The sequence below is a fragment of the Medicago sativa genome, chromosome 6 (genome assembly GCF_051527215.1).
Source record: "Medicago sativa cultivar Bolivia chromosome 6, Bolivia_mono, whole genome shotgun sequence".
Taxonomy (NCBI): domain Eukaryota; kingdom Viridiplantae; phylum Streptophyta; class Magnoliopsida; order Fabales; family Fabaceae; genus Medicago; species Medicago sativa.
Window position 1 is genome coordinate 34,894,006 of NC_140754.1, and position 24,304 is coordinate 34,918,309.

A 24,304-nucleotide genomic window follows, 5' to 3' on the forward strand; every position below is an offset into this window, starting at 1 on the left:
GCCTCGCGAGCTGTGTAGTACTTGCGGCCCTTTTGCACTTGCTTAGTGTCTTGAGGTCAAATCCTGCACAATTGGGTAAAGTAAGGCAATTAAAGCGTAATAAGGCAATTATCACTTTTATCTCAGCTTTTCCTTAAATTACTTGCAAAACAAGTAACAAAAGTGCTTAAAATATAACATGAAAGTATCACTTCCTAACACTTATCAGATTCATAAACTTAATGCATTTAAATTTTAGGTAAAAATGCGGTGTCCAAACTCGTTTGCTCTAATTTCAATGTAGATGATCCTCCAGTATCCCCTCATGATCCAACCGTCTAAGCATATTTATGGTGATATTTGTCATTTCATTTAAAGATCAAACAAACAAGTTTTTTAAGTTTTTTTTTTGACAAGAACAAGTTTTTTAAGTTATAAATCCATTTTAAAGTGTGATTTTTTATTTTATTTTCTATAATAATGACAAAGATAGTACATATAACTAATTGACTTTGTCTTGTCAAAAAAAAAAAACTAATTGACTTTGTTTAATCTAAATCCTCTAAAATGAACAACTCATTCTATAATGTAAAATAAATATTCCTTTCATCCCAAAATATATTTCACTTTAGCAAATGATACATAAATTAATAAACATAGTTAATTTTATAAAGGAAAGAAAAATTATGTGTTCATATAGGTGAAATGCTAGACAACTGATTAGGCATGAAAATGAGGCAGGATGAGGAAGAGTTTTATCTTCTCCATTCACATCCCCGACTCTCATATAGTTATTAATTACCTTACCTATATCCAATGAGGATGAGAAATTAAATTTCATCCATGTCTTTGATGGGTTCAGGTATTTCCTCTCCATTCCTGTCCCTACTGTGAGTAATTCTTTTAATAAAAAACAAATATTTTTCCAACCCGAATGGCAATGTTATGCATTATCCAGCAATATGTTCATCTTAACATTTTCTTGACGAAATAATTTGGTTGCCCCTTTAAATATCAATGTTTTTATAATATGACAAATATCAATGGGTGATAATGAAATAAAGTTATTTTATATATTCAAGACAGAGTTGAGTATGAGTTTGGGTTGAATATTTACATACCGCCCCATACTAGTGTTTTGAAATCGAAGAGAACACATACCCAAACCCAATCAAAAGATATGAAAACCCGTCAAATCAGGATGTGACTGAGAGATAACTGCGGATACGGGTTTTACTATCATACCTACAAATGATAGAACATCATTATATTGTTTTTTTTTCTTTTTTTTTATTTATATAAAATGATTATGTTATTCGAAAAAGGTAGTTTTATAGACTACTCACTTCTTTCCATTAGTATTTGATTGTAATATTTATCAGTCTCAAAATATTTGTTAGTTTATAATATCAATGAATCATTAAGTTATTGTTGTATTTGTAAGGGAGATGGCTAGTTAAAGTTGAAACTGTAGCACTTGGACGCAGACGGGAAAAAGAATGGTAATAATATTCCACTTTTTCTCCTTTCAGTTAGTAGTCTCTCCTTTAATTTGGGAAAAAGATTCATAAACACCTTTCTCCATACCACTCTTCCATACACCCTTATGTGGCATGGGTATTTTTGAAATTTCACACAACTTTCTCTTTCTCACCCTCTTCTCTCTCTTAGATCTCCCTTTCTTCTCCCTCTCACTCTGCCTCTGCCTCTCACTCACCTGCCACCACCACTGGCCGCCGCCGCATCCTAGTATACCACTCCCATAACCGGTCGTTCCCACTCTCTCTCCCTTAAACAGTGAAAACTCAATCTGGCCTTCTCCTCCCACTCTCACAGTCGTCGGCCGTCAGATCACTCTCACTCCCTCACTTTCGGTCCTCATTTTTTTTGTCTGAAACTCAATTTTGTTGTCTCCTCCCACTCGTTGTTGTTTCACTCTCTATTGTCGGACTGCCTCTATTGCTGATTCTCCATCTTTGTTGAAGGTGAGATCTATCTCAAATTTTTCCTTCAATTTGTGGGTTTGAGGGTTGTAATTTAGGGATTTTGTGTTTTGAAAATGGTTTTGAAAAATTATATTGAATAATGTTAATAATTGAAACTTTGATTATAATTGTAGTAATTTCTAAGTGTTTCTTTGGATTCAATTGTAGGATTGAATGAAGAGTCAAAGGCCTATGCTGAGATGCTTTTTGATACTCTTGCTCGGCAGAGAGGGATTTAAGGAGGTTCGATTAACAAGATCCAGTTTAGGGAGTTCTGGGACTGTATTTCAGACCAAAGCTTTGATACTAGGCTCAAAATATTATTTGACATGTAATTCTTTGTTTTAGTTAATGTAAGTGTCAAATATTTGTTGAATGCTCCATAAACATATCACCAACATTGATTTTGATTACAGGGTTGACAAAGATGCAGATGGAAGAATCACCGAGGAAGAGGTAAAAGATGTATGGTACTTTTAATTTAACACTAAATAATCTAAATATGAGTTGCACAGTATGCATTGAACTTTACATTCTTTAACAGTATTCAACAAGAGTGACAAGATAATTAAATACTATTTGCTCTGTGGATTGGTGTCATGTTAGGCCTATTTGCCTTTAAATTTGTGCAATATAGGAGAAGATCTGCATATAAAGTGATGGGGGCACTGTGTGTGCATGGCAAAAGGGGCTGCTGAAACACTTAAATTGAACATGGCCATTATCTTATTGCCTGTTTGCCGAAACACCATCACTTGGCTCAGGAATAGGACCAAGCTAGGTGCTTTTGTTCCTTTCGATGATGGCCTCAATTTTAACAAGGTAATTTTTGCTTCTGATTTTTCCATCAAGAGTGACAAGATAATTAAATACTAGTACACACTAATATGCATATGCATTAGTCATGTTTGTAGGATTATAGCAGCTTTCACAAGGCATAAAATTATGAGTATTTTTGCAGATGATAGCTCTGGCAATAGCAATTGGTGTTGGTATACGTGCTATTTATCATCTTGCTTGTGATTTTCCTCGCATTCTTCATGCAAGCAATGAAAAGTACAAGCTGAATGAGCCTTTTTTCGGAGAGAAACCATCAAGTTACTGGCATTTTGTCAAATCTTGGGAAGGGGTAACAGGAATTCTAATGGTTGTGCTAATGGCAATAGCCTTTACACTGGCCAATACTAGGTTCAGGAGGAATCGCACCAAACTACCTAAACCCTTCAACAAACTCACAGGTTTCAATGCCTTTTGGTATTCTCATCACCTCTTCATCATTGTGTATGCCCTGTTGATTATCCATGGAACCAAACTTTACTTGACTAAGGAATGGAACCATAAAACGGTTAGGACCTTCAGTTAACCCTTACTTTGGAATATTTTTATAACTATTTTGAACTGAAAAATAAGCTATTCACATGCACTTAATAATCTTATTATGTGCTTTGTAGACTTGGATGTATCTGGCTATTCCCATCACCATTTATGCATTGGAGAGACTTATTAGAGCACTTAGATCAAGCAAAAAGTCTGTGCGAATATTGAAGGTATGTGTCAAATAATTATAAACAAATTACTTACTATATGGTATGAAAATACACATGGTTCTGTTGAAATTACTTCTGTTAAGGTTAGTAAGTTATGTATACGTCTGATATCATTTTCATTTCATTGTCAAATTTGAAGGTGGCTGTTTATCCTGGAAATGTGTTGGCAATTAATATGTCAAAGCCTCAAGGATTTAGCTATAAGAGTGGACAGAAGAATCAACTTCAAGCAACTTCAAGCAACGTTCAATTTTTTGAATTTTATTTTATTATGTTATGTACTAATTCGGCCATGTATATGATATGGCTAACTTATTTAGTTTTATTGTTTGAAGCACTTATTCCACCATGTAGATGATATGAGTAAATAGTTTAAACTCGAATACATATATCGCCTTAAAATGCCTTAAAATGATATTGTTTTCACTACATTTTATGACTTTTGATATTTCAGTGATAACTCGCATTAAAATAATATTGTTTTCACAGAAAAATTATGTATAACCAAATATTTGAAGTGTGTAACCACAATTTTACAAAGGCGTAACCATGTTTTTTTTCCTTTCATGTGTTTAAAACTAGTCGTGAGACATTCTAATTTACGAAAAAATGGTTACGCCTTTGACAAATTATGGTTATATTGTTCGTTTATTTGGTTATCTGTAACTTACATGTGCAAAAAAAAAAAGCAATTCAAGCCAATTGTCAGTGAGACATTCTAATTTATGAAAAAATAGTGGTCACGCATATGTAAAAATGTGGTCATACAGACCATATATTTGGCTAGTTTTTCTTTCCCAGGTGTAAATAATATCGTTTTAGGCGAATTGAACGCATGATCTCATTTGATCACTGCACTAAAAGCATTTCCAACCATAAATAATCTGTTTTACAATCGGCAAGTTTATCACGCCTAAGGACGGACAAGTTCTAATTTATGAAAAAATAGTGGTCACGTATTTGTAAAAATGTGGTCATACAGACCATATATTTGGCTAGTTTTTCTTTCCCAGATGTAAATAATATCGTTTTAGGCGAATCGAACGCATGATCTCATTTGATCACTGCACTAAAAGCATTTTCAACCATAAATAACCTGTTTTACAATCGGCGAGTTTATCACGCCTAAAGACGGACAAGTTCCAATTTATGAAAAAATAGTGGTCACGTATTTGTAAAAATGTGGTCATACAGACCATATATTTGGCTAGTTTATATTTCTCAGATGTAAATAATTTCATTTTAGGCGAATGGAATGCATAATCTCATTTGATCACTGCACTAAAAGCATTTTCAACCATAAATAACTTGTTTTACAATCGGCGAGTTTATCACGCCTAAGGACTGACAAGTTCTAATTTATGAAAAAATAGTGGTCACGTATTTGTAAAAATGTGGTCATACAGACCATATATTTGGCTAGTTTATATTTCTCAGATGTAAATAATTTCGTTTTAGGCGAATCGAACGCATAATCTCATTTGATCACTGCACTAAAAGCATTTCCAACCATAAATAACTTGTTTTACAATCGGCGAGTTTGTCACGTCTAAGGACGGACAAGTTCTAATTTATGAAAAAATAGTGGTCACGTATTTGTAAAAATGTGGTCATACAGACCATATATTTGGCTAGTTTTTCTTTCCCAGACGTAAATAATATCGTTTTAGGCGAATCGAACGCATGATCTCATTTGATCACCGTACTAAAAGCATTTCCAACCATAAATAATCTGATTTACAATCGGCGAGTTTATCACGCTAAAGACGAACAAGTTCTAATTTATGAAAAAATAGCGGTCACGTATTTGTAAAAATGTGGTCATACAAACCATATATTTGGCTAGTTTATATTTCTCAGGGGTAAAATTGGAATTTCCATATCCATTTTTTCTGAATTCACCCTCCAACTATCTCTTCTCATTTTCTCTGAACCTTCTTCCTCCTCCAACCCCCTCTTGCCACCGCCACCCTCTTGCCTTGTCGACGCCGCCGCCCCTCTCCTTGCTTGCTTCCATCTTTTGCTTTTGACTCTCCCTCTCCCTCTCTCTCTCTCTCTCTCTCTCTCTCTCTCTCTCTCTCTCTTCTCCCTTCTATCTCTAAACACAAACACAGATCTCTCTCTCCACCACACACACCACCCTCTGCAACGCAACAACCACCATCATTCCGGCGACTTCACGTCGCCACCACCGTCAGCGCCACTCTCAACAACAATTTCTTTTTATAATAAATAAATGACAAAATAAAAAAGAAAAAGAAGAGGAATATGTTTGATCTGATTCGTTCTTTGCAGAGAGGAGTAAATTTCACAGATTTTTTTTTAAACCCATCAAACATATTGTTGTCAAACCATCTCTTGCATCTCTCTTAGATCTGTGTGTGGAGGTGGCAAAGGGTGGCCGACGGTGGTGAAAGAAGAGGGAGAAGAGATGGTGAAAGAAAGAGACAGAAGAGAAAGAGTGGAGAGACAAATGAGTTGGGCTGAGTTTTTTGTGTGTGGGACCAAGTGGACACATGTCAATATTCTGTGTGGAGGTTGAAAGGTGTATGCCACATAAGGTTGTATGTGTATCACCACTCTTTAATTTGTTTGTAGTATTTGTTACTTTTCTTTAAACAATTCAACAATACTTTGTCATGACTTTTCTTTCAACTACTATAACATGTTTCCTTTTTTGTTTGTAGTATTTGTCACTTTTCTTTAAACAATTCAACAATACTTTGTCATGACTTTTCTTTCAACTACTATAACATGTTTCTTTCCAATTGAAACACGTAATTTGAAATGCAGACATCTTATACTATCATTATAACATTCATTCAAATATTAGTCTACAACCAACGAATCTAAATTGTTTTTTCCTTTTATTTTTATTTAAATAATTGATTTTCACCTATGAACCACGAACAAGAACACGGACACCACCGGAAAAATATATGGACACCGATAAGCCGACACGGTTAGTAATTTGAAAGTATAATTATATGTTTTGGTGTCGTGTCGTATCAGACATGAAACATGTACGACACAAGAACACGTCTAATCTAAGAGGTGTATGTGCTTCATATATTTTCACATATTCACTACTAGAAAAATCAAAATTAGAGAGGGAAATTAGTGACGGAAAAAATAAAATCCCTCATAAATTTCTTGGTCGCAAAATTTAGTGACGGAATTTGAGAGGGATTTCATGTTTTCCCTCACTAAATTTCCCTCACTAATTTTTGTTTTTTTAGTAGTGATTTGGTTTTTCTTTCGTGTTTTTGTCATTTTAGAACGTTACCTCGCTTTGTTCGTCGTCTTGATGCAACATTATATTGATTTTCCATCTTCTGACGGTGTTTGTTCGGTTCAAATTCATATGTTTGTAGGCTAAAGACATGAGCATTATATACACTTTAATTTCATCATATTTGTAAGAGGAGTGTTATTTGAACAACCAATTTGGTGACAACCTATTTGACAACCATAATTTACAAAGAAAAAGTAGTATTGACACGGAAATCATAGCAATAGAGAGAGATAAAGTAAAAAATAATGTGAGCATGAGAGAGAAAGTTGTCACAATAGTTGTCACCAAATAGATGTTCATATATCATTTCTCTATTTGTAAACTATGTCACATTTAGACATTTTGTCATTGTATGTTATTAATCTGAAGGTTATGAATTTGTTTACAAATTTATTTTTTATTTTTTATTATTTTAGCAATTTTTAATTTGTTCTCGATTGATGTATTTTATCAATTTTATATGAATATTTTATTATGAAGTAATTCAAACAAATTGATTATTTATAGTTAGAAGATAGTTATGAAAATAACTAGATTTATTAGTTAGTTTCTTATGAATTAAGTCACCCAATTATAGGTGTGTTAGATATAAATAGACTTGTTAACATTGATGTACTAATCAGTCATTACTTAAATAATTTTTTACCAACTCTCTTCTCTCAAATTCACCACTTCATCTTTTGTTAAAGAACAAGTCACCATTGTTGCTCCAACAACTTGGTATCATGGGTCTTTAGGTTCAAAGGTGTTAAAGAACAGTTTCAAGGGTTTAATCCATTATTAACCAAGAACGATGGATGGTGGAAATGGGTTTTTAGGCACTCTCTAAGTTCTTGATAAAAACAATATGCAAAGATGACAAGTCTCGATGGAGGTGCTGTTCGGGTTTCAAGGTGTTCTTGAGGTGGTGAAAGTCTCGATGGAGGTGCTGTTCGGGTTTCAAGGTGTTCTTGAGGTGGTGAAAAATGGAGTTCATGAGCTCCCTGCAAACTTCACTGAAGGTCAAATAACAACTCATAAAAATACGAAGAAGAAAGATCACAATTTCTACCTTCATTTTTCAAGGTGTTGATGTGGGGAATTTCAACAAGATCTTTCATGCTACAAGCGTGAAATAAGCTTGTGATTTGCTTGTTCAATGCTATGAAGGTGGTGATAAATTCAATAAGGTAAAGTCGTATGCACTTAGAAGACAATAGAAGCTTATCGATGAACAGTCCCAGTGAACATAGCTCAGTTGGCAGGGACATGCATTATGATATGCAGGGGTCGGGGTTTGAACCCCGGACACCCCACTTATTTACTTTGTAAAAGGTGAATTTAGCCACTTGGCTACTTGACAAAAAAAGAAGAAGCTTATCGATGAACACAAAGACTAGTAAGTGTATTATATTGTCGTTAAGTAGTAACATTTATATAGAAGAGTTCGTCTTCGCTGGGATTGTTTAGTTTCAACATAACTACTGTGATAATGATTAGGTTAATAATAACAATTAGGGGGTTTTCGCATGTGGCAAATTGATTGCTTTTAATTCCTTGAGAGAGTGAGAAAGCAACTAGGTCAATCCAGTGCTACCGATTACTTGCTTTCAATAACTTTGAACAAAATAGCTAGGTCATTGTGTTGGTCACTAACTCTCTTTAGAGATTATATTCCCTAATGTCTTAGGCGACTCCTAACCATTTGAAGGCTTAAGAATGCCAAAGAAAAACGTCAGGCAAAAGATTTTTTTTTTATGAAAGAACCTATTTTTGTATTTCTTTTGGGTCTTTTTCCTTCATTTATTTCTTTTTGAGAACTTATTTTGAATTTGAATTTCGTCTCTTGATTATTTGTACCCTACCCCCAACATAAAATGTTGTTAATTCCAGAAGCAGCTCCAACGCGATTTCAAACCTAAAAGAAACATTTCAAATTCATCTACCTAACTCCATTGAAGATAAACAATTTCAAAACAATTATGAAAGTCTAAATCGATTTATATTTTGGTTTGTCACCAAAAGAAAAGGATATGCATTAAATCTCAAACTTGGTTTAGCAAAGATATTATATTTCATAGGGTGGCTTTGAAAAAGTCTTTAGTTACAAAAAAAAAAAAAAACATCACCTCAATTTGTGCGTGTACAAACAATAACATCTCCTTTAATATAAGAAAGAAACATGTTGTGGAAAATAAATTTATGCCCTAAGCTGTTTCAATGACACGTCCCACATTAAGGGTATTTGTAGTCTAAATATTATCATTTGTAACTGAGTGACCTCATTTGAAGGAGATGATGTCATGTAACTAAAACAACTATGTTGGTTCCCTTTTTAATAACATGTATCTAACTATAAGATGTATATGCAACTAAACTAAACTGGTGTATAACTTGGTGGGAAATTGCAAAGTACAATTTTGGTTCAAATTTCAATTTGACAGCTACCTATCAATCAACTTACACTATTATCCCCCTCTATTCTATTCTCTTGGTTTATTACTACCAAACTTTGTACTCTCCAAACAACTCTCATTCGAACCCTCTCTCTCTGGTAAACATCTCTTCTCACAAATCTACTATTCCCTTTGGGTTTGAATCTTCATACCATTCTTTTTTTCATTGTATAAAGGTTCATGTTTTCTTCAAACATATAGCTTTTTATTGTGGTTTTTGGTTTTTTATATACTTTCTAACACCATTCTCAGATTTCTAATGACAAATACGGTTTATGATGCTTTAACTTAGGTCTAAACAATAGTTGTTATTTGAGGTTTATAACTGAACAACTTAGTATCTAAACGCAAGTTTGGATACTACAGTTTCTTTCCTCAGGTTCATTTATAACCGAACAACTTCAAGTTGCTTAAGAACTGATGTATGGTTTGTTTTATCTTGGTTTTCGGGTGTCAAACATTGATTACGTTTGAACCTTTTAACCGGTGATATCTCATTTTTTCTTGGGAAGGGAAAAAATAAGCAAAACCCTTGAGAATCGAGGTCCGGGAGTTGTTTTCGCTACGGGAAGGTGTTAGGCACCCATAACGACTATAGTAACCTATAGGAACCGTCTTTGATTTCTACGCGCGCGCTTTATTTTTAAATGCTATTTAAAAAATGATATTTACACCTAAGAGTTTACTAAGTGAATAATTGGAGGGAGAAGAATGTGTTTGAATTTTTATTTTATTTGAATTGAAGGAATTTTGTTCCTTGCCTACGTACCCGTTTAAGGGATCAAATCCACCGTAGTTCTCTTCCAAAAAATATTTTTTGTTTTTGTTGATTGATTTTAAGTTTGAAAATTGAAATTTGAAGAATGGAGATTGAGAGGCCTTAAAGGCATGAGACTTTAAGAAAAAGTGAGGTTTGATTAGTTATTTTGCAAAAAAGTCTAAGCATGATTAAAGTTCATTAAGGTTTTTATTTAAGAAAATAAAGGGAAAATTCAATGGGATTTTGATCCCAAGGTTTCTTTGGAAAATTATTTGAGTGATGTTAATCAAGTGTTTTTGGAAAATTGATTTTTCTAAGTGTAAATCCTAAGCATTCGTCTAAACATACAATCCTAAACATACATCTAAACATGCATATCCTAGCTATATACCTAAAGTGATGTGTGTGCATGTGTCGGTGCTTGTGTCGGTGTACATTACTAGAGTCCATTGTCCTTATTACATCATACCCTAGATACATGCTATGGTCTTGCAAGGAATTAAAATTGCATGAAAGTAAAGTACAAGAATTCCTAAATGTTACATTCTAAGTCTTGGTAAAACTTAAAGTGCAAGAAATAGGATGAAGGAGGAGATGAAGTATGGAATGTTTATGGATGAATGGAACATGAAATGAAATGGTTAGTGGCATAAGGAATAATAGGAATTGAAAATTATAAGCAAAAGAAATACTAACAACCTTGGCAAAAGTTAATGAACTTTTTAACCTAAAAGTAACTAAAAATCACCTAAAATTTACCATAATATCAAGACAAGTAGGTGACTTATAATCCTCACATCATGACAAGGTTTCAAAGGCTTTATTGTAATCAATAAAGTGAGAATTATGAAGGCACATTCAAGTCAAGAATTATGATGTATCTAGACATATTGGCATCATTATTTTCACAAGCAAAATTTACATGACTTGTGAAACAAGCAAGCACACAACATTCAGCACAAACAACACTAAATACCCTAAACTAAAGACAAGCATATCCCCAAATTTTGTCTATCAAGTATTAATCACCTAGGGGCAAAATATTGGAACCAAAGTATACAAAAAAAACTTCACAAATGTAGACAAAAAGGTACCACAAAGTCACAAGCAAATTCACATATTTTTTATTCACTTTTCAACACACTAAATGTTATAGAAACAAGTTTTAAGTATCCATATTAATCACAAAAGTTGTTTCACAACATTATAGAAGTCTTTAACAAATTTTAGCAAGATTAAAAGTATTACACTAATCAAGCAATCAATATTTCTTGCTATATTTCTAATCAATATCAACAGGTAAGAATCACAAAAAAAATGAACAAAGACATCAAGACAGCATTAAAAAAAAAGGAATTGATTTAGAATTTTTTGACACAACAGAGGTTCAAATAGCAAGGCTCAGAGGTGCATATAGAAAAAAAATACTAACAACGCAGGAAAACAAAGAAGCTTAAGGCCCAAACCCAAGAAAAGGATCCAGATCATACAGGAAGCAATACAGGCCGTTAGATTGATCCAGGAGATGAAACCCTAGATCCAACGATGGAAACACATGGCTCAGGTGGGAAATGAACGAACCGGTGTGGTTTAACTGAACCAAACGGTCCAACAACGTTTATATAAAGGCAATGGGACCGGTTCGTTCATTTCTCCCATTCGTTTCTCTCTCTAAACTTGAAACTAGAGAGAGAGGCTCCCCCTTCTCTCTTCCTCTCCGTTCATCCTCCTCCGCCGGTTTCTGGAATGAAACGGCTGGAGAGGATGAAGATTCATCGGAATCTTCATTGTCACCGCCGTGAATTCCAGATTCCGGCGACACTCAAACTCCTCCGATCTGTTTAGATCTAAACCCTAACTTGTTCTATTTTTTGTGCTGGTTACGAATATGAACTTGATTTTACGAAATAAACGGTGAATCATCCTAGATCTACATTTTAGGGTTTCGACTTTGAACTTTTCAATCTTTTCTAGACTTTTTCGAAAGAACAGGTTGTAAAACTTGTTGATCTACTCTGTTTCACCGTTTATTTTTGACTACGAACTTTCGATGATGATTTGGAACAAAAACGAGAAAAGTTCGTGTGTTTACCTGGCTTTTAAGTTGGAGATTCGAACGAAAGATCCTTGAGAAAGCTTTTGATCCTTCTGGTAAGCGTTGAACCGAAAATAAATCGGTGAAATTCTCTTCTCCTTCTTCACCGGTTCAAAATTTGCTTTGATTCTTCTTCTTCTCTTCTCACACTTGCTTCTTGTGATCGTCTTCGACTTGAATTGCAAGAAAATGAAGGATGTGGTTCGATGATGATGATTTCCGTAAGGAATCACTGAGAACAAACACGAATTAAACCAAATTTGATAAAAGTTTTTCTAACTGAAACGGTGTTGATCTTTGGTTTTCTGAAAGTTTCTTTTGATTCTGTGTGTTCGATGATGAATTCTGATTGAGGATTGAGTTTGTTAGGGTTCTGGATTGAGGATTTCTGGAAAGTTCTTGATGAACTTCGATGAAGTTCTTCAATCTCTGTGTTTTGATCGTAACTAACTGGAGAGAGAATGTGTGATCTTGTTTGTGATGTGTTGGCACATTGATAGGCCAAACCGCAAGTGCACGGTCTATCGAAGTAATAGTAGTAAGAGAGTATCGTTCCGCTAGGGAGTTATGAATTTAATTAACTTTTAGAAAATGATTAGATGAGAAGAAAGTTTATAAAAAGGGGGTTTAATTTGCTGAAGGTAAATAACAATAAATAAAAATAGCCTTGGGATCGTTGGTTCGTCATAACAACGAATCCTTCACAATCAAGCCTTAAACTTTATAATTCTACGTTATTCTTAATTCCTAAGGACAAGTTTCTCTTTAGCATATCAAAGCTTCTCTCGAAGTCAGTGAGTGTATCCCTCCAACAACCACACCTATTCTCATGGGTGATTGCCTTTGGGACCCTTGAAGATCGAAACTTTATGTGTCCCAAGGTTTGCTAGACTATTCTCATGTTTCGCAAACCTTGTCTAATTTCACTTGTTCGAATATCAAAGCTCCGCGTTCGCTTTATGAATTGATATTTGTGATGATGAATTAACCATTATCAAACCCTCCGCGTTCGCTTCCACAGTTTGATAATAATTAATTCATGTTAAAACGGTGAATTTAGATAAGAAATTAAGGTAACATATAATTTATAATTAGGGTTTAAGGCTTGGATTGATTCGGATTACGTCATTAGACTTATCTAACAATCCCTAGACAAGAATAGTCTACTCACTAACGTTCATTGTAGACATAGAGAAGGAGGAGAAGAAGAAGAATATAAAATAACAATTAAAGTAAAAGTGAACTTTTATTCCAAGAACAAAAGATGAATGTTTATGATGGAGTGCTACTCTATTTATAGCTTTACAATTGACTTAGAAACTAAGCTACTATAAGGGCAAAACAGTAAAGCTGCAACGGAGTAACTTGGGCTTGAAGAAAAGCAGCAAAAGTGGTCCTGGAGGGTGGCACGGCCGTGCCACATGTTGGCACGGGCCGTGCCAAGCTTCTGACTTGGTAGAGACATATTTTTGTCTCGTATCTTCGTATTCTTGTACTGTATTTGCTCCAGTCCTCTTTCTTTTGCTCCAAGACACCTTCCACCATATATTCGTTCCTAAAATATAATAAAAGACAATTTAAAGTAAAATATTCTAAAAGGAAATAAAATGCAATAAAATCAAATCAAATCTTAAATAAAACTAAACTAAATAAAGCAATAAAATAGACTATCTATGACTCATCAAACTCCCCCACACTTGAATCTTTGCTTGTCCTCAAGCAAAAGGCAACAGACATAGCAGCAACAAAAGATTTGATTATGGCAATATTAAGAACAAATGTCTCAAAAGAAAGGCTTTGCTTCAAGTACACTAATTACAACTTCAAACACTTCTCATGAACCTATTCTACCCAACATCAAGTCTCAAGTGAGTGTGTGTGTGCAGTCCAACCCTTTTCTTGCTCCTGTATAAGACAGATATTATGAGGAATAGGTTCTATCCTTAATGCTAAAGTAACCGAGAAAAGTCCTTTCTTCATTTCATATAAGAGTGATGGGAATTTAAGTTAAGATTGAATTAATTTAACAATTAAGCACAAGGGGCTGCAGATGCTTAGGGGCTATCTATCCTCGTAGGAAGTCTTCTCGGATGTAATTGTCCTTTCCCCCTAGATTCAAAATCACCCTAAGCAGTGCTGCAAAATTATTTATTTGTTTCATCTCCGCGTAGGAAGTCTTTTTGGATGTAATTGTCCTTTCCCCCTAGCATTGATGAATTTGTTTCACTTTAAGTTCAAATTAAGGAGTCACCACCACAATTAGGAAGTTAGGATGTAATTGTCCTTTCCCCCATATGTTGGTGCCATTCTCCCGCCCCATTTAACATTAACAAATTAATAAGAATATAACAATTAAGAACAATTTGATTAATTTTCCCACACAAACTTATACTACTTTTACTCTTAAGACTTTAAAGGGTCTAAGTTAACACTAAAGATAGAACGTGTTCCTTAAAATACCTATTCATACATTTACTCAAGGATTGCAACCGGGTGCTTTTCTCATTGGAGATTTTCACAATAAAACAAGATATGGGTATAGCAAGAACATAAGAAACACAAGAAACTACTTTCATGTACAAGAAGCAACCTAAAGAAGAGACAAAACAAAAATTTTCATGCCATATTTATATTAAAAACAAGCTACTAGTCATGCCTCTTGCTATAAAAACAAAACAAAAGAATAAAGTTCAAGGGAGTTTGGGAACACTACGACTCTAGACACTTTATTAGGCCCCCCCCACACTTAGGGGAAGCATTGTCCTCAATGATTCAAAGAAAAAGAAAAGAAGAAGAATAGAAGAAGAAGAAGAAGAAGTAGAAGAAGAAGTAGAAGAAGAAGTAGAAGAAGAAGAGGAGGAAGAAGAGAGAGTAAAGGAAGAGGAAAGCTCACAATTTTATAAAGTAGACCATGGAGGAGAAGGTGTTGTATCATGTTGTGGAGCATTTGATTGTTTTCTTCATTTATTCGATTGCTCCTTTGGACATTGTTCCTTTCAACACCTTATCTTTGTTGCTCGGTGCTTATTCTTTGAACTTTGGTTTGCATTCATGCCCGCCGTTCATCATTATAGCTTCCACCGGTTTCTTGTTCATGGTGCAAGTTTGCACCTACCTCCTCTTCATTACCATCATCATCACGATCATTATGTACCTGTGGGTTAGTACCAACATAAAGCAAATTTTCCACCACCTCTGGATTAGTTATGTCCGGATTAGGTAGAATAATCAAACAATAAGCTCTAATAATTCTCCATTCATATTGGTAATTGTGAGTAGGTTCATGGATTCTAAGGACAAAGTAGTGATAGTATATAAGTCTAGACAAAAGTTTCCCTCTATCCTTTTGATCCCTTGATTCACACTCACCCCAAACTTCCTAGCAAGAAAAGTGATGATTCCACCTACCATTATACCACTCTTATCTTCCAGTTTCTTTTTAACAATTGAAACAAGATAATCAAGCAAATAATAGCAAATGTTAATATGATGGTTATAAAGCATAGCCCACAACATAAACAGCTCTCATCATTCCCTACCTCTTTCCTACTCTATACGGTGCAAGCCATAAACCTTTCAAGGTACCTAAGCATAGGGTTGTGTTATTCAACAGCCTAATCACATTATCCTATATTCCTAGTCTATCCATAGCATTAACATCAAGGTACCTGCAAGTAGAGATAGTTCTAGAGATTAGAGATTTATACCTATTTCTTTGCTCGGGATCCTTGAATTTGATCCTATGATTGCAGGTTGTTGATTGCTTCTTGCACCACTTCCGGAGTCTTCAATCTCCTTACCTTTCTTCATTGATGCCATTGACCTTAACTTGACTTGGTGTGGATTTTGGGTGAAGGTTAGGGTTAGGCAAGGTTTTGGTTGGGAAGGGTTGGTTTAGTGATGGAGTTGTGGTTTAAGTGAAGTTTAAGAGTTGAATGATGGAGATTGGTGAAAAAGTTTTGGTTTTTGGGTTATGGTTTAATGATATATGAATTTGGTTTAGAGGGTTATGGATAAAGGATGAAAGAGGTTAATTTGAATGAGGGAAAAAAATAATTTTTTTTTTTTTTTTTTTTTAAATTTTTTTTTTTTTTTTTTTTTTTAAAAAAAAGTTTTTTTTTTTTTTTTTTTTTCTTGGGCACGGCCGTGCCACCTTAGGCACGGGCCGTGCCTAGCCTCTGGACCTTAGGCACAAAATTTTTTTTTTTTTTTTTTTTTTTGTTTCAGGTCAATGGCTTCAACTTTCTTTCACTTTTTTGTATCATATTTGGACAAATACCTACAAAATAAATTAAAATAACATAAAACAAACAAAATTAAAAGCAATAAAAATCATGGGTTGCCTCCCACGAAGCGCTTGTTTAGAGTCACTAGCTTGACGGTTAGAAGGTGGTTTATCTATCCTATACCCAATCTCTCAGAAAGGGATAATGGCAACAAACTAACATGCTCTCCCAAATCACACATGGCTTTCTCAAATGTTTTATATCCTATGACACAAGGTATGGAAAATCTCTCTGGATCCTTAAGGTTAGGTGGCAATTTGTTTGGAAGTATTTCAATAAAATTTCTAAACTGCTCATCTAACTTGGATTTAGCAAACTCTTGTGTTAAAGGAATTTTAGGCTCATAAGATGGTGAAACAAATGGCTTGTCATTCTCTCCTATAGCTTTCTCACTTTGAGGCTTATCACTTCCTATCTCTCGTTCATTGTTCTTAATTTTCACAACGGGGTCCTCTAATTGGTTACCATCCCTAAAAATAATAGCACGTATATGGTCTTTGGGGTTGGTTTCGGTTTGGCTTAGAAGGACTTCGGAGGTTTGAGAGGGAGTAGCCAGCTGTTGGGGTACTTGGGAAGTCTTAGTCTCTATCATCTTACTGTGAGTAACTATGGAGTCTACGTTCAATGTATGTTTGGCAAGAGAGTCCTTCAAAAATTCAGTTTGGTTTTTAAACTCTTGGAGCTGCTCAGATTGATTTATAAGAAAATTTTCTAAAAAAAGTTCCAAGCTGGATTTTTGACGGACTATTTGGTTGTTTGCATAACTGAGTGGTGTTGTTGCTTGTCCAAAAAGATTTTGAGGGGTTTGAAAAAAAATTTGGTTATTTTTAAACCCTTGATTATATTGAGCATAGTTTACTTGCTCAGGACTTCTAACAACACTACCTAGTTGGCAATCAATGCCACTATGGCCAAATACACCACAAACTTCACAAAGAGGTGATACAGGGGGAGGTGTGACGGCACTAGTATTTATTTTATCAAATTTTTGTGTGAGTGCGTCAACTTTAGCAGCTAGATGATCAAGGGAAGAATTTTCATACATACCTACCTCTTTCTGAGAGGGTGAAGGAGCAACATTAGTGGTGTCCCTTCCGTAGGTCCACTGATAGTGGTTTTGTGCCATGTCCTCGATCAAAGCATATGCTTCTGTGTATGTTTTGTTCATCAGAGCTCCACCTGCAGCTGCATCAACATAAATTTTTGTGGGATACAAAAGGCCATTATAAAAAGTGTGAATAATAAGCCAATTCTCTAAACCATGATGGGGACAAAGTCTAAGAATTTCTTTGAAACGCTCCCACGCATCGTAAAGAGATTCTCCATCTTTTTGAGTGAATTGTATGATTTGTTTTCTTAAGTGAACAATTTTAGAATGAGGAAAGAATTGGGCAAGAAAAGTTTGCCTCATTTGTTGCCATGAAGTGATAGAACCAAGTTTTAATGAATTAAACCAAGCACTAGCTCTTCCCCCTAAGGAAAAAGGAAAGTAGTGCAGCCTTACGACCTCTTGGTTTGCATTCACGGTTCCACTGAGTCTTAAAAAAATTGAAATATGAAAATTCGGATCCTCAGTGGTTGATCCGAAAAATTGATTTTGCTGAACTAACTCAATAAGTTCAGGTTCTATTTCAAAATTGTCATCAACCGTTGGGTACATAATAGCATCGTATGACTCATTTGAAGATGGGATTGCATACTCTATGAGAGTGCATTCCTTAGCCATATCGTTATTATCTTCCCAAGAAGTTAAAGGCAAAAGAAGAAATAGAAAAAGATTTTTTTTTATTTTTTTATATAAAATAAAATAAAATAAAGAGAAAGATTTTTTTTTTTTTTTATATTAAGTAAATAAAATAAAATAGAATCAAATAAAGATTTTTTTTTTTTTTTTTAGAAGGAAATATAGAAACAATAAAATAAAATAAAATAAAACAACGAAAAAGATTTTTTTTTTTTTTTTTATAGTCTAATCACTAAAAAGTTAATCAAATTTCAACAACTCCCCGGCAGCGGCGCCAAAAACTTGATAGGCCAAACCGCAAGTGCACGGTCTATCGAAGTAATAGTAGTAAGAGAGTATCGTTCCGCTAGGGAGTTATGAATTTAATTAACTTTTAGAAAATGATTAGATGAGAAGAAAGTTTATAAAAAGGGGGTTTAATTTGCTGAAGGTAAATAACAATAAATAAAAATAGCCTTGGGATCGTTGGTTCGTCATAACAACGAATCCTTCACAATCAAGCCTTAAACTTTATAATTCTACGTTATTCTTAATTCCTAAGGACAAGTTTCTCTTTAGCATATCAAAGCTTCTCTCGAAGTCAGTGAGTGTATCCCTCCAACAACCACACCTATTCTCATGGGTGATTGCCTTTGGGACCCTTGAAGATCGAAACTTTATGTGTCCCAAGGTTTGCTAGACTATTCTCATGTTTCGCAAACCTTGTCTAATTTCACTTGTTCGAATATCAAAGCTCCGCGTTCGCTTTATGAATTGATATTTGTGATGATGAATTAACCATTATCAAACCCTCCGCGTTCGCTTCCACAGTTTGATAATAATTAATTCATGTTAAAACGGTGAATTTAGATAAGAAATTAAGGTAACATATAATTTATAATTAGGGTTTAAGGCTTGGATTGATTCGGATTACGTCATTAGACTTATCTAACAATCCCTAGACAAGAATAGTCTACTCACTAACGTTCATTGTAGACATAGAGAAGGAGGAGAAGAAGAAGAATATAAAATAACAATTAAAGTAAAAGTGAACTTTTATTCCAAGAACAAAAGATGAATGTTTATGATGGAGTGCTACTCTATTTATAGCTTTACAATTGACTTAGAAACTAAGCTACTATAAGGGCAAAACAGTAAAGCTGCAACGGAGTAACTTGGGCTTGAAGAAAAGCAGCAAAAGTGGTCCTGGAGGGTGGCACGGCCGTGCCACATGTTGGCACGGGCCGTGCCAAGCTTCTGACTTGGTAGAGACATATTTTTGTCTCGTATCTTCGTATTCTTGTACTGTATTTGCTCCAGTCCTCTTTCTTTTGCTCCAAGACACCTTCCACCATATATTCGTTCCTAAAATATAATAAAAGACAATTTAAAGTAAAATATTCTAAAAGGAAATAAAATGCAATAAAATCAAATCAAATCTTAAATAAAACTAAACTAAATAAAGCAATAAAATAGACTATCTATGACTCATCACACATTGTGATTGATCTCCCTTCTGTTGCATTGATGACACAGCCTTATATAGGCTGCCATGTGGCCTCTGAGCCACTTAGGACTTGCCACGTATCTGGACTTGCTTTGGACTGAAATCTGACCTTATTGCCTTGAGGGACCTTTTTGAAATTTGAGAAACTTTGGGGGACCAATCTGCAATTCGAAAAAAATGGACTGGACTGCAAACTTTTGGACTAAAAAGACTTAATTGTAAAATTGAAAAAGATTCAAAGGACTGGAAGGAAACAAAAAATGGACCAAAATGCAATTTTAGGAATTTTAGGACTAAAATGAAAAAGTTAAAAATAAAATTGAATTAAAATTTGGTAAATGGAAAACAACGTAAAGTGAAACCAATAAAAGACACAAAACGGACTAAAACGAACCAACTACTTAAATGAGGTACTTTAAAGTAACCTCTCTCTGCCAAAATTTCGTGTGAAATGACCAAAATGCCCCTAGGGATTAAAACGACTTAAAATGACTTAGATGCAACTTTAAAAGGAGTTTTTAACAGGACATTAAAGCAAGAGCTCATACAAGCAAAATTTAAAAGACTCAGAGACAACTGTTAGAATTTAAACAGGGCTTTAACACATGAAAAGACTAAAATGCCCCTAGGGGCTAAATTGACTCAAAATGACTTCAAACGCAATTTTTGAAATGGATTTTGACATAGAATGGAAACAAAGACTTACTCAAACTATCTGAAAGGACTCAAACCATTTTTAAAAGATTGAAAGAAATTTTAACATAGGAAATGACTAAAATACCCCTTCATGTGAATTTTGCAAGTAATATTGAAATAAAGTGCAGAGAAAGATGTAATTGATCAGAGACAAATGCAAGATAAGAAGAATTGAGTTAGTATTTTTAGGTCCAAAATTAGGGTATAACAGCTGCCCCTATTTAAGTTTCTTTGTCCGGAGAGTCAAGAGACGAAGTCTTTGATTTGACGGGACGAAGATACTTAAATATTAACATTTGCACTGTTTTTGGACATAAAAATACGCTCTCGGATTTTCAGAATCACGAATGCCATGCAACACTTTGATTATGAATGCAAGACAAACAACTGGAGTCTTTGGAGCATGTCATGTCACCGGGGATCCAGGTGGACATTGACAGGGTGGACAAACCAGGGGATAGAAAATAAGGCACAAGTTGTTCTTTGGATCGAACTAGCCACTTGACCAAGGAATACAAAGCAAGAGGTAGGTACAAGCTGTTCTTGGGATCGAACTTGGCACTTGACCGGAAACACAGACATATAAGTAGATACAAGCTGTTCTTTGGATCGAACTTGTGATTGAAGATACAAACAAATAGACAGGTACAAACTGTTCTTTGGATCGAACTGACTGTTTGGCTGGAGATATAGACAAAAGGGTAGATACAAACTGTTCTTTGGATCGAACTCGCCGTTGGATCATCACCACATCATGCGGGTAGGTGCAAACTGTTCTTTGGATCGAACTTGTCGTTTGACTGATAACAAAGCATAAGCTGGGTACAAACTGTTCTTTGGATCGAACTTGTTGTTTGTCCGGAAGTATAGGTATATAAGCAGGTACAAGTTGTTCTTTGGATCGAACTAGTCACTTGACCGGTAACAAGGTACAAATTGGAAGTTGGATTTAGAAAGATACAAATTGAGAGTAAGTTGATATTGACTTGATTTGAAGATAGACATGACCATTTTTGTTGGCCCAAAAGCGAATTGAGAGTGAACTAACATTGACAAGGACATTGAATTGAAGGTTTGAGATTGAAATAGAGATTGAAAATTGAGATTGATCACAAACATAGACATAGACATTGACACTGAGTTGAGAGTTGAAATTGAAAGAGACATTGGAAATTGAAATTGAATTGAGACATAGACATTGACATTGAATTGAGAATTGAAGTTGAATTGAATTGGAGATTGAAATTGAATTGAGTTGGAGATTGAAATTGAATTGAGTTAAATTGACATTGAAATTGGATTGAAGGTTGAAATTGAATTGAATTTGACAGTTGAAATTGAAATTGAGATTGGATTGAAATTGGAGATTGAAATTGGAAGTGAGTCGAATTTGACATTTGAAGTTGAATTGAATTGAAATTGGAATTGGGTTGAAATTGGAAATTGAGTTGAGTTGGAAATTGAAATTGAGTTGAATTGGAAATTGAATGTTGATTCAAATTGAAAGCGGAGATTGAACTGAGTTGAAAGTGGAAACTGAGTCGGACTGAAAGTTGAAATTGGAAATGCAGTATGTATGTATGGTATAGCAAGATCATCGAATGTATGAGCACATAAAATGCATGATTATGCATGTATGAATGCTTGAAATGCATGATTGGTTTGTAGTTTGACAAGGAATTTTCACAGAGATAGACAAAACATTGGAAGGTTGGGCACGTAGTGGCTCGTGCTGCAACATATTCACATAGAAATCCTCTTTGGTGAGATCGTCGTTGAGAGACGTATCAAAACCATGGCTGAGGGCAATATGAACTTGTAAAGGAGGGAACCTTGGAAAATTCTTGGATACAGGTCGCCGTTGTTAGGCGTGTCAGTGCTGGGTAGACATTGGATGTTCGCATCTGTGGTCAATGCTTTTATATATTTCATTCTTTCATTTTTAATCCCATTTTTGCCTGAACCGCCCTTTCGGGTTTTCGATTCACCGGGGAATAAAATTCTTTTCATTGCCCCATTTTTGCCTGAATTGCCTTCATAGGTTGTCAATCAGCGGGGTGCTCATTTTTGCCTAAGCCGCCCTTTCGGGTTTTCAACTTAGCGAGCTTTTTATTTGCATTTTTTTTTCAACTTTCATTCTGTTTTTTCATTCTTGCCATTGACCACAGATCATCCTGGGGAGTAACCTGCTCGTAACATGTATTGAAATAGACATTGACATTCATTTATTCATGCATGTTTCGTTGAAATGTACCCTATTGCTCAAGTTTGCTTTCAAAATAGACAGGAAAAGATTTTCAATTTTCACAAATGTTTGTTTCATAGATTGACATTATCAAATAGAAAGGAAATATTTTGTATATAGCATTGGAGAGTAGAAAAGAAAATAGAATTTCAAACAAAAGCACAGGCTCAAATTGATGTAGAAGAGTGAAAGTCAGCCAAAGACATAACTCCACGGATTTACAAAGCTTGGAAAATGGTAATTTTTATTGGTTGGTGATACATTGAACACGATGACCGCTACATTTCATAGAAATTTTGAATTCACAAGTATAGAAGCTTCTGATGAAGATGATCATTGACAGTTGCAGATGCCCCAAGGGGTGATGGTGGCTTGCCAGATATAGTTACTTGTCTTTTATTTTCAACCTCATTTTTGCATGAACCGCCCTTTCGGGTTTTCGGCTCATCGAGGCGCTCATTCTTGCCTGAGTTGCGTACAATCTCAGCGAGCTTTTTCACATATATTTTTTTTGTCCCTAACTTTTGCCTGGATCGCCCTTTCGGGTTTTCGATCCACCGGGAAGCGCATTTTTGCCTAGGCCGCCCTTTCGGGTTTTCGACCTACCACGCTGTTCTTTTATTTCTAGACAAAGTATTTCTTGTCTATATCGGCATTAACAGGATTTGGGAGTTCAACACCATCCATGTGTGTAAGAATCAAAGCACCACCATAGAAAGCCTTCTTGACAACATAAGGACCTTCATAGTTAGGATTCCACTTGCCCCTTGGGTCGGGTTGCTGACTTATCCTTCTTTTCAATACAAGTTCGCCTTCCTTGAATTCTCGAGGTCGGACTTTCTTGTCAAAAGCATTCTTCATTCGTACTTGATACAACTGTCCATGAGCCATAGCATCCATACGTTTTTCCTCAATCAGATTCAATTGATCATACCGACTTTGACACCATTCAGCCTCAGTTAATTTTGCTTCCATGATCACTCGAAGAGATGGAATCTCCACTTCCAGAGGGAGAACTGTTTCCATGCCATACACAAGAGAGAAAGGAGTTGCCCCGGTTGAACTACGCACTGTAGTACGGTAACCATGCAAGGCAAACGGTAGCATTTCATGCCAGTCTTTGTAAGTAGTGACCATCTTCTGAACAATCTTCTTGATGTTCTTGTTAGCGGCCTCAACTGCATCATTCATCTGAGGTCTATAAGGAGAAGAGTTGTGATGTTCAATTTTGAATTCTTCACATAAAGCTTGCATCGTACTATTGTTCAAATTGGAACCATTGTCAGTGATGATCTTGTTGGGAACACCATATCGACAGATGATGTTATTCTTGATAAACTTGACAACCACTTGTTTGGTCACATTTGCATAGGAAGCAGCTTCAACCCACTTGGTGAAATAGTCAATTGCCACTAGAATGAAACGATGTCCGTTGGAAGCTTTTGGTTCAATTCTTCCGATCATGTCAATGCCCCACATAGAGAAAGGCCATGGGGAAGATATAACATTGAGAGCGTGTGGAGGCACATGAATCTTGTCAGCATAAATTTGACACTTGTGGCATCTCTTAGCATATTTGTGGCAATCACGCTCCATAGTTATCCAGTAATAGCCGGCTCTTAGCAGTTTCCTTGACATGGTGTGACCCGAAGCATGGGTCCCAAAGGTACCGTCATGTACATCATGCATCAATTTCTCAGCTTCTTGTTTGTCAACACATCTCAACAAGACCATGTCATAGTTCCTCTTGT

The 24,304-nt window shown here is 35.2% G+C and overlaps 1 long non-coding RNA gene, 1 other non-coding gene and 1 pseudogene across 3 annotated transcripts; all 3 read left to right on the forward strand.

The window, feature by feature from the left end:
- The first annotated feature begins 822 nt into the window (after positions 1-822).
- LOC146914760 (respiratory burst oxidase homolog protein D-like) lies at positions 823-3,940 on the forward strand (annotated as a pseudogene). Its single transcript, XR_015016589.1, has 7 exons — positions 823-841; positions 2,133-2,295; positions 2,381-2,441; positions 2,537-2,786; positions 2,926-3,309; positions 3,416-3,511; positions 3,651-3,940. The product of XR_015016589.1 is annotated as a respiratory burst oxidase homolog protein D-like (transcript).
- Positions 3,941-7,423: 3,483 nt separating this feature from the next.
- LOC146914761 (uncharacterized) lies at positions 7,424-8,248 on the forward strand. The gene is made up of 2 exons (XR_015013162.1): positions 7,424-7,680; positions 7,732-8,248. It is a non-coding gene; the product is annotated as an uncharacterized LOC146914761 (long non-coding RNA).
- Positions 8,249-17,638: 9,390 nt separating this feature from the next.
- On the forward strand, positions 17,639-17,746 carry LOC146914762 (small nucleolar RNA R71). The gene has a single exon (XR_015017125.1). It is a non-coding gene; the product is annotated as a small nucleolar RNA R71 (small nucleolar RNA).
- Positions 17,747-24,304: the final 6,558 nt, after the last annotated feature.